Source organism: Podarcis vaucheri (genome assembly GCF_965113315.1).
Source record: "Podarcis vaucheri genome assembly, chromosome: 7".
Lineage (NCBI taxonomy): Eukaryota > Metazoa > Chordata > Lepidosauria > Squamata > Lacertidae > Podarcis > Podarcis vaucheri.
Window position 1 is genome coordinate 1,302,931 of NC_138765.1, and position 13,426 is coordinate 1,316,356.

General features: G+C 51.6%; 1 long non-coding RNA gene and 1 pseudogene across 2 annotated transcripts in view; both read right to left on the reverse strand.

The window, feature by feature from the left end:
- Nucleotides 1–13,426, reverse strand: part of LOC309537035 — a 177,187-nt gene that overhangs the window by 58,926 nt on the left and 104,835 nt on the right. Inside the window, exon 2 of the long non-coding RNA XR_014221777.1 lies at nt 11,765–12,039. This is a non-coding gene — a long non-coding RNA (uncharacterized lncRNA). The remainder of the gene's footprint in view (nt 1–11,764; nt 12,040–13,426) is intronic.
- Nucleotides 8,720–9,390, reverse strand: LOC309536708 (large ribosomal subunit protein uL13 pseudogene; annotated as a pseudogene). The gene has a single exon. The product of its transcript is annotated as a large ribosomal subunit protein uL13 pseudogene (transcript).

The window sequence follows — 13,426 nt, forward strand, 5'->3', positions numbered from 1 at the left end:
CTTGCTCCATACAGCAGCCCTTTTGGTATCTGAAGATGGCTTTCATGTCCAGGCTGAACATATCCAAGCTCCTTCAACCATTCCTCATCAGGCTTGGTTTTCAGACCCTGGATCATCTTGGTCGCCCTCCTCTGCCCACCTTCCAGCTTGTCAACATCCTTCTTAAATTGTGGCACCCAGAACTGGACACAAGTGTTCCAGGTGTGGTCTGACCAAGGCAGAATAGAGTGGGATTATGACTTCCCTTGATCTGGACACTAGACTTCTAGTTTTGGGCTTTTTTGCTGCTGCATCACACTGTGGACTCATGTTCAGCTTGTGGTCTGCTAAGACCCAGGGATCCTTTTCACATGTACTGCTAGTAAGCCAGGTGTCCCCCATGCAACTGGTTTCTTCTGCCGAAGCGCAGGACTTTATAGTTGTCCCTACTGAAATTCATATTTTTAATTTTGGCCATAGGAGCCATAGGGGCTCAGGCCCTTTCGCCCCCTGCAATAAAATATTTGAGGGGGCTGGTCCCCTCAGAGTTGATGGACATCGCCATTCAAATGGTTTGTGTGTGCCATGTCCTGTGATCGATTATGCAGTGGATTATGCAGCTTACCTGCCCCCACCCATACTTTTATTCAATTTGGCACCCCTGGTTTTGGCCCAGTTCTCCAATCTTTGGAGGTCTTCTTGAATCCTGTTTGGTCTTCTGCATTCACTGCCTCTCCCAGTTTGGTGAGTGAGAAGTCCAGCTCCTCACCTGATCAGGAAAAATCCTGGGGTACTGATTTACTCCACTGCCCAGTTCATTGGGGTGCAACGCCCTGCAGGTCCCTCTGGTCATCAAAAGAAGGAGACTCCAGCCACGTTAAAGAAGCAAAACATTGGTCAGTAGACCTGATCTTTATTTGCTGTGTTAACGGGAAAATCCGAGGGCTCCCCTGGACAAAAACAAAGACACCAACCAGGATAACTTGGAGCAAAACAGCAGCCAGGAGGCTTGGCCTTGATTGATCTGTTGCAACAGGGTGCTCCCCTCACTTGCAGGAGAGAGGAAGGACCCAGAAAAATGGTGTGCAAGGCCTTATAAAGACTTTTGAAATTGCCACCCTGTAGATCAAGCCCACCCCCAGAAACATCATACCTACATCACAGAAAAGGTGGTCTAAAACAGAAATTTTAATGTTGTTTGTTGTTTATCTCCTGTCTGGCAGGTTCCTTGATTGGATTGCCTGGGGAGCCTGGCCATTCCTTTGTAGTGATAAATACTTAGTTCCTGGGCCAGGTCACAGGCTCACACCCTATTCAAACACAGACATACCCTTAAGACAGGATTTGTGAAGGAAAAGACAAGGGGGAGGCTTTTCCATTTTGACCTTGCAGAGGAAACATTTGCTCAGTTTAGGAATCAAAATGGTTCCAGGTTGGCCTTCCTGTGCTGATCTATGTATGTGCTTGGTTGGTACACTTATGAACATTATCATATATCTAAGAGCATAAAATTCCTATCACAGCTGCAACAAGCTGCAACACACAAAGAGTAGGGTTGCGTGAACCTTTAAGACCTCTCCCCATTTCCCATAATTTCCACCCTCCCTTCCCCACAGGTAGACGGGGTTTGTGGCACTGAGTGGGGGCTCACCTGGGCAGGTGCCACCCACCTGCTTGGGCCACAGGGGGTGGGCCTAAGGCCAAAGAAAAGAGGCTGACCCCATTGTCCAAGCCTATTTCGCTGTTCTTCCTTCCAGGATCAAGATCATCAGAAGCGTGTCCTGGCGGCTGGATTGAGGTAAGTAACCGGTCTCTTTGCGTTTTGCCTGGATGGGGCAAAAATACATTTTTCAACAGCATCATCGATGCATCACAAATATGTCACAATGTAGGAGTGTTTGGCATGTAGAAACAGGAGCCCATCACCCAACCCTGTCAATAACCCCAGGTCCCAACACCTTTTAACTATCCTCTTCCCTAATTAGCAGTAGAAGTATTTACACATCCCCCTGGCTGCAAGGCTTTCCTGCGCTTCTCCTTTGAAAGTATTAGGATTCAATCCAACACCCCAATGGGTTTCGGTCTGGAGTAAGTGCTGCCCTCAATCGCCTCTGGCCTCCTATTGTGTGGCTAAGTTCCCACCTTGTGGAGGGGAAAGGAGTAAGTGATCTTCCAGAGGAGTCATTAGCCCTTGGAACCAAGGAAATAGTCTTGACACATCTCCCTGGCTGCAAGACTCTCCTGTGCTTCTCCTTTGAAAGCATCAGGATGCAATCCACCATCCCGTCTTGATCGCCTCCTGCCTCCTATTGTGTGGCTAAGTTCCCACCTTGTGGAGGGGGAAGAAGTATGTTTCCTTATGCTGGAGGGGTAATCGAGTCAGGGGGAGCCCTGGGTTCCCCTCTTCCAGAGGAGTCATAAGCCATTGGAACCAAGGAAATCGGTCAAACTGTTGAATTTTGGCACTTATGTGAAGCTTCTACAGTTTTCTATATTGGATAGTCAGAGGAAGCAGTACAATTCATGGTATCCGGTTATTGCTGCAATTTTATAGACTGTTTTTCTGAGCTGCTTTGCTGTTGTGCATGTGTGGTGCCTATGCCAATGGTCATTGTCCTGGCTTTAGTTCGAGGCTGTGATGGGGACTTGGGATTTTTGGGGAGTCGTTTAACTGCCCCCCCATTTCTGGTTTTAACAGTTAAAAGAGCCTCTTCTGGCGGCTGGTCAGGCTGTGTCGCTCTCTCTGCTCTCCGGAAGCCACTGTGCTCATCCTCACTCCTGCCAGGAGTCCTTTCCCAGTTCTGTTCATGGCAGGGATTTCTGGAGACTGGGGAGCCTCAGGCCTCAGGCCCTCCCCACAAACTCTGGGATGGCACATTCTGACACTCAGCGCCTTGAAACAAAGCCATCCTGCCCAGCCCCCCTCCCCGCAAACAGGCGGTCTGTTCTTAAGTCCCCCCTCAGCCCCCAGCAGGAGACCCCTCTGTGCAAAACTCCTACAGCTCCATAAACGCTGAGCTATAAAAATGCCATCTGCTTCTTTAGATTCCCCCCCCTTCCATCTGGGCACTTTATGGAGAGGTTTTACACCTCCTGCACTTTTACAAGCCCTTTGCAAAAAATGAAGGCGGCTAAACACACCAGGCCAAATGCTGAGATGCAAATGGGAGGGGCGTGGGGGGGGCAGGGCTGAGACCTTGGGAGTCTGCAGTCGGTCAGAGGAGAAGAAGGAAAAGCCTGCGCTTCAGACGAGGCAGCATCTTCCTCCTCCTCCGCCAACCGAAAGGCGGGCATCTTGGCATCGGGTTGTGGACAGCGTCTTCCATGCGGCAAAAAGCCCATCAGGGTTTCTACGGGAGGCCAGCTGGCCTCCTCTTCCCCGCTCCTCCCCGCCTTCTGAGCAGCAGAGACGGCATAGGAGGTTCTGGAGAAAGGGTAAAAATAGCCACTTATTCCCTGGGCCCCACTGGGGGTCGCAGAAGTGGGGTGTGCCAGGCCTGGCCCGGCAGATTGGGCCCCGCGCTCCACAGCGACCCCTCTCCTCGCTTGCTAGGCTGGGAGGGAAAGGTTGCGGGACCCCCAGCAAGGAAGCGCATTGCTCACATGGCCAGGTTTGCCTCCAGGGAGAGCCTCGTCTCCATGGCGCTGCTCCGCCGGTGGACACACACACATGGCAGGATCCAGAGCATCCTAGAATGGTGGAGTTGGAAGGCACCCCCGAGGGTCATTTAGTCCAGTGTTTCCCAACCACTGTTCCGCGGCACACTAGTGTGCCGCGAGATGTTGCCTAGTGTGCCGCGGGAAAAATTAAAAAATTCGAAAGATAGCTTCATATCCGGAGAGGCGGCCTTCAGGCGAGTTTTAATTTTAATTTTCCTTCTCCCACTTAATGCCCCACGCTCGCCTGAGCAGCTTGCAGTCCTCGGTAACCACGGCGACCCGAGGGAGGGGAGGGAACAGGGAAGTCGAGGGCGGCGGCGAGCCGCGATGACGTCAGTGGGCCGCGCCGCCTCGCCCTGGCACGGTGTGAGAGCCCCGGCTAGTGGCGCGAGCTTCGGAATAAGTGGGATCCGCGTGCGCGAGACCGAGATCGCGGGTAAGGAGCTCAGCCCTGGGCAGGAGGAAGCGGGGCCGCACGTGCGGGCCACATCCCCACAGAGAGCGAGCCTCCCCCGGCCCACCACTCCGGGCAGGTCCACTCGCATGAGGGGGTGGCGATGGCGACGGCCGGCAGCTTGCCTGCAATGCCATCCCTCGAGCAGGCGCGGAGCCCGGAGGCTACCAGATGCGAGTCCTCTTTCCCACCCTGCTCGGGAGTCCAGAGCACTTGGTCGCATTCAGGATCTAGAGTGGGGAAGCGGGGCTTGTGTCTGGGCTGGACACATTGGGCTGCCTGTGCCGCTCGACCTGCGGGGAGAAATCAGGGTGGGAGTCACGACCGTGAGGCAGGGCTGCCAAGTGTGGCAGAAGAGGACACGGCCGTCGCACCTGTCCTTAGGTAGGAACTTCTTCCATGTCGACCTGCTGCCCTAAAGTCTTGGCTTTTTGCTTGGCTTTTTGGCGGTTGGCACAGAAGGAAGGCAAGGGGGAGGGGGAAAAATTGAAACTTACACTTTCGTGCGTCCCTCCCGGCGTGACGCTGCGCGATGACGTCACGGGGCTGTAATGGTGGTGTGCCTCAAGATTTTTTTCATGAAACAAGTGTGCCTTTGCCCAAAAAAGGTTGGGAAACACTGATTTAGTCCAACCCCAAGGAAAGAGAGTCCACCACCTTGTTAGCGGAGAAATCTGAGGGCTCCCTTGGACAAAAAACAAGGACCCCAGCCAGGAATACCAGAGCAAAAGAGCAGCCAGGAGGCTTGGTCTTGATTGAAGACTGTCGTGACAGGACTCCCACCTGCCACCAGGTGGAACAAGATGGAAGCCCCGAACAAGAGAGCCCCCAAACTTTTATTAGCTACTAATCCCCCATGCTACACCCCTAGAACTACATCACAACTACATCATGACTACATCCTTGACACATCACAAAGAGGAGGGGTTGAGGGAGGAGTTGTGGTGGTAACCTGAGTGTCTTGTCACCTGTCCTGTTCCTCCTTTCCCTCCCCATGATTACATTCCTGAGGACAAAGGGGAGTTCACTGTTTCCTGCCCCCAGAGGGAAGGGCTGGTCACTGTCCTTTGTTTCAGTCCCTCTGAATCCACTTCCATAGGCAGCTCCTTTGTGATCTTGATGGTCTTCTGTCTAGGACCATCAAGGTTGGCATGCCAACTGGGTAGGGCTCGCTGTGGGCTTGGGGGATTATGGCTGCCTTGTGTCAAGTCTCCCCCCTTTGATAGTCCTTCCTTCATGGTGTAAAATAAAAGTGGAATGGTACAGATCAGATCTACGGCTGATTTTCTATGCATTTATAACAGAAGCATTGCCCATGTTGTGTGTGAGTGTGTGTGTGTCATGTTTGTACAAACTGAATGATTGGGAGGGGTTTTCCTGCAACACCTTTTGAGGGGGTCCACTCTGTCTCCGCGGCTGGAGATGATCCCACTTGCTGGAAACCTCAAGAGGAGAGAGTTGCTCTTGTGCTCGGATCCTGCTTGTGGGGTCTCAGGTGGGGTACCCGGTCGGCCCCTGGACCAGAGGGGACGCTGGCTTCATTCATCAGGCTCTTCTGGTGTACTTAGGGAGACCGAGCCACACAGGGAGCAGAGGAACAGAAGAACAGAAGGAGAGACCGGCAGCCGGATCAGGCCCAACGGGGCCCCACCTGGTCCAGCACCCAGTTCTCACGCTGGCCAAACACCCAATAAATCATTTTTGTTGTTGTTTAGTCATTTAGTCGTGTCCGACTCTTCGTGACCCCCTGGACCAGAGCACGCCAGGCACTCCTGTCTTCCGCTGCCTCCCGCAGTTTGGTCAAACTCATGCTGGTCTCTTCGAGAACACTGTCCCACCATCTCGTCCTCTGTCGTCCCCTTCTCCTTCTGCCCTCCATCTTTCCCAACATCAGGGTCTTTTCCATGACCCTCTTCTCTTCTCATGAGGTGGCCAAAGTCTTGGAGCCTCAGCTTCAGGATCAGTCCTTCAGTGAGCACTCAGGGCTGGTTTCCTTCAGAATGGAGAGGCACTGTATTAAAAAAAAATAAAGCAATGAATTCCTATGCCCCACAAATAACCCAGAGATACATTTTAAATAAAAGGACACATTCTACTCATGTGAAAACAGGCTGATTCCCAGACTGTCTGCCGGCCAGATTGAGAAGGCGATAGGGCCAGATCCGGCCCCCGGGCCTTAGTCTGCCTACCTCTGGTCTATGCAGAGCTCATGAAGCAAGTGTGACTTTCTGTTCTATGAAGATGGGATAAAATGTGAAGAGGCGGAGGGAGGGAGTCCTCCTCCCCACCGCCATGTGATCCATCAGGGACGTTTCAGTGGCAGGATGATTGAGAGCAATCAGAGCGGGCAGCCCCCCCATCCCCCCCGTCTCCTGGGAGGCTTTCCAGACAAACACAGGGAGTTAGCGGGTGTCAGGATGCTGTCAGCCTCTCCTGGCTGGTTGCCCAGGAAATTATAAAGACGAGGAAAAGTTTCTTACAGTCCTTTTTTTTTAATTTCAGTCTTTACAGAGAGAGGCTATAGAACCCAGCCTCTTGGATAATGGCGTTGTCCCAAGTGAATCTCCACCTGTCAATCTCTCCAACAGCTTCCTCGTTCTTCGTCGTCATCGCCTCCTCTTTGAGCTCTTTGCTCTCCTACTTTTAAGGCTCACCGGGTTCTGGGAGATGGAGGGTCCGGGATGCCTTCTATTGATAACGTGTCAGTCAGGTGTTGTTCTGGCTTTCCCATGATTCCCCCTCTTTCTCCCTCATCTGCCTCTGAGCTGCGACCTCCCTCAACCTCCTATTGTAAATCTATACTGTCTTCCTCTTGCTCCTCCCTGCAAGGGTCAGGATGGAGAGGTAGTCTCCACCATTCCTCCTCTGCCCAGTCCCTGAAATCAGGGGCCGGGCGTTGGGATGCGTCCAGGGAGACGGGGGCATTTTGCAGGCCCCCAGCTGGCTCTAGTCACCGGCCTGCAGCCGGGCGAACTCCGGTACTCGGAACAGCATCAATCAGTGACACAAGACTCAGAGACCTTTAGAGACTTGGCACGCTCTAATCAGCAGAGTGAGTAACTTCTCACAATGGAAGTGGTGGACAGAGACATAAAAGGTAAAGGGACCCCTGACCATTAGGTCCAGTCATGGCCGACTCTGGGGTTGTGGCGCTCATCTTGCTTTATTGGCCGAGGGAGCTGGCGTACAGCTTCCGGGTCATGTGGCCAGCATGACTAAGTCGCTTCTGGCGAACCAGAGCAGCGCACGGAAACGCCATTTACCTTCCCGCCAGAGTGGTACCTATTTATCTACCTGCACTTCATGCTTTCAAACTGCTAGGTTGGCAGGAGCAGGGACTGAAAAACGGGAGCTCACACCATTGCGGGGATTCAAACCACCAACCTTCTGATCGGCAAGCCCTAGGCTCTGTGGTTTAAGCCACAGTGCCACCTGCGTCCCGGACAGAGACATGTGTAAGCGTTATTTACAGGCTGTGGACCATAAAGAAGGCTGATCGCCGAAGAATTGATGCTTTTGAATTATGGTGCTGGAGGAGACTCTTGAGAGTCCCATGGACTGCAAGAAGATCAAACCTCTCCATTCTGAAGGAAATCAGCCCTGAGTGCTCACTGGAAGGACAGATCGTGAAGCTGAGGCTCCAATACTTTGGCCACCTCATGAGAAGAGAGGACTCCCTGGAAAAGACCCTGATGTTGGGAAAGATGGAGGGCACAAGGAGAAGGGGACGACAGAGAATGAGATGGTTGGATGGTGTTCTTGAAGCCACTAGCATGAGTTTGATCAAATTGCGGGAGGCAGTGGAGGACAGAAGTGCCTGGCGTGCTCTGGTCCATGGGGTCACGAAGAGTCGGACACGACTAAACGACTAAACAACAACAACAACAACATTCAGCATAGTCCAGGAAAAAAACAAGTCTGCTTCCCTTCGCGTCCAAGCAATACAGCAGTAGCAACAGCAATATACAAAAGGGAAGTTCCCAGCAGACTGGGCTGGAAGTAAACAGGCATGTGACACACAACAGTCCTGCCTGTTCCTTTTAAGGTGGGACGGAGCTATATCCTAACACCAGGACCCCCCTCCAGCAGCACTTCGGAAGGGGCGGATTGAATCATCCCTTACAAGCCACTTGATGAACAGCTGCCCAGATGTTCTTCCCTTTCCACTGCACCAGGTTAGAACGCCTCTCCACCAGCCTCCTCAGCACAGCCCCCCCACCTGTCCCTCACACGGCTCCATTAACCGCAACACAGAGGCCAGAAGGGACAGAAGGCAGCCTTGGCTAAGCGGCTCCCTGGAGCTCCTTTGCTGCTGCAGCACCAGGCAGAAGCCCCCCCCCCCGCCTCCTTCACCCCCAAGATTCACACACAACCTCTGGGATACCTGTAACGCTGGACTAGATTGTCCTTAGGGGGTCCTTTCTGACTTCTTGGAGGGATTTAGATGAGTAGGAGAGGATATTTTATTTGGGAATGACCCTTCCTCTTGGCATTTGTGAGAATGCAAATACCTATTTTGGCAGAGCAATGTCACTATCTGTATGCAGCTGAACTCCAGAAGCTTTTGGGACAAGGTTGCAAAACCTTCTAGAACAAGTATGATATCCATTGATGCTTTAGGCAGACTTTGCTTTTTTTTATTGTGAATAGTTTTATCTAAACCGGAATGCCAGAATGTTTCAAGATGTCTGTATATTCTGCAATCTTGCCCTCCACATTTTTCTCTGCCTGCTTTTGGAGTTTCTTCAGTTGCTTCTTCTTTGTGTAATTTGCCTTTGCCTTGTCCTTCTCCTCCAGGGTAGCTGTGATGGCTTGGTACTTCCACCCAACCTCATGGGCAAGGTGACCCAAATAGGCAAACTTGCATGTGGGCTTGAGGTGGACCACTTTCAGAGCTGCAGGGACCCCCATCCTCTTGCGCTTATCGTAAGGAGGAGGGATGCCATCAAAGACCTTCAGCCTCTCCAAGGCAGCCTGACCCCGTTGGGTCTTGTGTGGGAGCATTCGTTGCACTGTCCTCCAGACGATCTGGCTAGGGGCGTGGAAGTGGTAAGGACCACAGGACGGGTTGGTTTTCATACCCTTACGCAGGAAAGCAAGGTACTTCAGTTTGTTACGGTAGAAGTTGCCGGATATGTTGATCCCTTCACATCGCACGACTACCAATTTTGCGCCCCAGCAAGACTTGCTTAGCCCCAACGGCAGCCAGATGACCCAGCAGGTGGCCACGTCCCTCAATCACCAATACCTTTGGCTCCGCCATAGCTGCTCCTTGGCGGCCGAACGAAACAGACTTAGGCAGACTTTGCTGAGTATTATTGTTTAATTAATTGTACATTGAAATGGAAAAATGATTCTGCATGGGTCTGTATGTGTACTGCTAAAAACAGTATGACATGGAAATTTCCACTGAGTTAAACAGAAGTTCTCAGAGAGCCTAACAGTTTAGCGATTAGCTGAGAATGTATCTCTGCTAGCTCTCAGGAGGTGTTTAACTTAGATCACATGAGGTATTCAGCTGCAAGTCTCCATTTTGGGTATGTGAGTTCGTCCTTTGCTCTGAAAGCAACCAAAGAGCAAAGTCTGCAAAACTCTCTCTCTAAGGAGATCAGCCTCAGGCTAACGGAGATTGTTTGGCGAGGCAGAGCTTTAATTTCAGCTCTGGATGAAGTTATCTCATGTTTCTAAGATTGTTGCCTAATATCAACAATCTGGATGTAACATTATTTGGTTTATGCTTGCTTTGAAGTAAGTTCTGTTAGTAAAGCTTTTGAACCATATTTTTGGACTGGACAATTTTTATTTCAAGGAGTCAGTTTTTACTCATCCCATGGCTTCCAAATGCACCATATTACTAACCGCAATGGACCTGGGCTGTCTTCTCCTCTTTATGTTTCCCTCTGAACGAAGAAATCACTCTCAGGCTTTTTAAGTAAAACAAGAAAATATAAGGTTTACTCACATCACAAGTCTTGCCAGGATTCATCAGTTGCAGTGCTGAAAATCAGGCAGCCAATAAACTCTGCAAGTCCATAGTCCAGTTCAAAATGGAGTGTGCTTTCTGGAGGAGAACTCACTGGCACCCCGCCCCATTGCAGGTAAGACCCAGAGTGTGAGTGACAGGAAGAAGTTCAGATTAAGTTGTGGCTATCTAGCAGTCATGCAATCTGTGATTTGGTTGCAGATCCTCCTACAGAACTACAGTTTTATGGTTTGCAGGAGATTTTTAAGCAGAGCCTGGATGTCCACCTGTCAGGGATGCTTGAGCTGTGATTCCTGCACTGCAGGGGGTTGGACTAGATCACCCTCTGAATCCCTTCCAGCTCTACACTTCTATGATTCCTCATATGGGGCACAAATGTCTAGATAGGCTCCTGACAGTAGAGCTCTTCTCCCACTTCCACTTTCCCTGTCTCTCTCAGCCCTACCTAGAGCAGGGATTGAACCTGGGACCTTCTGCTTCCAAGGCAGACCCTCTGCCCCTGAGCTATGGCCCTTCTGCTCCTCAGCACAAGCAAGTGAGGTCTCTTCTTCCTTCATAGCTGCTTTATCTCCAGGCCTGGAGCTCCTCAGTTTCCTCTTTGCCATTTCAAACCTGGCCAGAACCTGGGAAGAGACCCAGCAACCCAGCAAGGTGCTACAGTGTGAGCCAGTGTGGTGTAGTGGTTAAGAGCGGTAGTCTCGTAATCTGGTGAACCGGGTTCGCGTCTCCGCTCCTCCACCTGCAGCTGCTGGGTGACCTTGGGCCAGTCACACTTCTGTGAAGTCTCTCAGCCCCACTCACCTCACAGAGTGTTTGTTGTGGGGGAGGAAGGGGAAGGAGATTGTTAGCTGCTTTGAGACTCCTTAAAGGGATTGAAAGGCAGGATATCAAATCCAGACTCTTCTTCTTCTTCTTCTGCAGTGGGGCCACGTTCTGCTCAACCCCTGTGAGGGCAGGATGCTGGTGTAAAGCGGCCATTGGCCCAATCCAGCTGGCTCTTCTGGTGTCCTTACAGAACCTCCAGGTCCAGAGGCAGTCTATCAAGATTCCTGGGGTCTTTTGCCACTGCAGGATCAGGATGCCTCATCCTGGCCTCACCCAGCAAGCCCTTCCAATGTTCCTACATACAGGATGGGGCCAGGTGCTTCGAAGGGTTGCAGGTGACCGATCACCCCCCCATCCCACAAGGTTCCCTTTCTCTGTAGGTCTGAAGGGATCTCCAGCATGAGGGTGAAAGCCCACCCACCCAGCCCGCTGTTGCAGTGGCTTGTCTCCCCAGCAGGCCCCACCAGGGAGATGGCTGCCTGTGTCCTTGGCCGGCGTCCGGGTGCCGATGAGCGGAATGCAAAGCCTCCCGTCCCTTCCCCGCCTGAATGCAAATGACGGTGTCGGAGCCCTGCAAGGAAGCAATCTCGCTTTGGGAAGAACTAATTTCAGCCGCGTGCCCATTGCAACAGCCGGCTGGGAGAAAACATACTTTGCGTCAAGCGACCCCATCTCAGCTACTTAGTCTCAGGGGTGTTAATGGAAAAATCCGAGGGCTCCCTTGGACAAAAACAAAGACACCAACCAGGATAACTTGGAGCAAAACAGCAGCCTGTAGGCTTGGCCTTTATTGAACTGTTGCAACGGAGTGCTCCCTTCACTTGCAGGAGAGAGGAAAGACCCAGGAAGATGGTGTGCAAGACCTTATAAAGACTTTTGAAATTGCCACCCTGCAGATCAAGACCACCCCCAGAAACATCATACATACATCACAGAAAGGAGGTGTTGAGGGAGGAGTTGTGGTGGTAACCTGAGTGTCCTGTCACCTGGCTGGTTCCTCCTTTCCCCCTCCCCATGAGTCACTTCCAGGAGACAGAGGGGAGTTTGTGGTTTCCTGCCCCCAGGGGTGATTATTGTCCTTTGTTCCAGTCTGTGCTGAATCCACTCCCATATGCAAGTTCTTTGTGATCTTGACGGTCTTCTGTCTAGGACCATCAGGGTTGGCATAGCAAATGGGCAGGGCTCCTGTGGAGGTATGCTCAAGGGATTATGGCTGCCCTGTATCAAACCTTCCCCATTTTGTAGTCCTTCCTTCATGGAGTAAAATAAAAGTGGAACAGTGCAAATCCGGTGTATGGTTCATTTTCTATGAATTTATAACAGAAGTGTATCGTATGTAGTGTGTGAGTGTGAGTGTGTGTGAAGGTTGTACAAACTGAATGATTTGGGGGGGGGGTTTCCTGCTACAGGGGAGACAGAGCTGTTGTCTTCCTCCTCCTGCTCCTCTTCTTCTTCTTCTTCCTCTTCCTCTTCATCTTCTTCCTCTTCATCATCATCATCTTCTTCCTGGAGAAACAGCCCTGCAGTGAAGAGCAGTTGACCTTCAGGAGGAGAAGGAGGAAATTCTTGCCCTCTTCCCAAGAGGATTCTACAGCCTTTGCTCACAAGCATGTGTTCCCCTTTGCTCCAGTCATGATGGAGGGGGCTGGGGGGTTTTCCTTTTCCTTTTCTGGCCACCCCCACAAACACATTGTGGGGAATGGGAGGGCATTAACCACACTGGCTGCAGAGCTCCTTCCAGGACCCCCATGGCTCCACCGACACCCCACAACAAGCCTGTTTTGACCCCCCCCCCCACAACCAGCAGAACTTTGCTGGTGGAACCTGCCCACTGGGTGTATCTGGAGGGGGGGCACTTTGGTGACAAAAGAGCCCCCCTTCTGCCAGTGAGTCTTTGCTTCCGCCTGCCGTGGAGCGTGGCCGTTCTGCCGCATCTCCTCCTTTTGGCCTTTGGCTTTGGGAATGCAGCCAAAGATGGCAAATGTTTATAGAGGCTGCGATTTGGTTTTATGACCGTGGCTGAATTTGCTTTAATATCTGCCCTATTAATTCTTCCCTGTGTTTTGTTAGCTGATGTGCAGTTGCCTGATCTGTGTTTTATTGGATCTGAGATCTTTTGTTGTGGTCCACTCTCTGCATTCCTGTCCTGCTCAGAGATCTTTCCTGCCTGAACTTTAACACCACCTTCCCCCATTTCCGGATGAAAACAAAGACAATGGTGGAAATGAGGGGATCAATCCTGCGTCCAGGCTTCACAGCCATGAGTTTCTGAGTTTTGCCCATTCTTGGCAGGTTCTTCTATGTCTCAAGGGAAATGAGCTCACATCCCACAGATCCTTGTGCCACTCTCCCGTTGTGGGTGGAGCTCTGTCCCTTGGACCTCTTCAGAGCAAAGCTGGAGAAGGAAGACATTGTTTTGTTTCTGAATGACAGTTGCTGGAAGCCTCAGGAGGAGAGAGTTGCCCTCCTGCCTGGATCCTGCTTGTGGCATTCCCTTTGAGGCATCTGGCTGGATGCTGGACTAG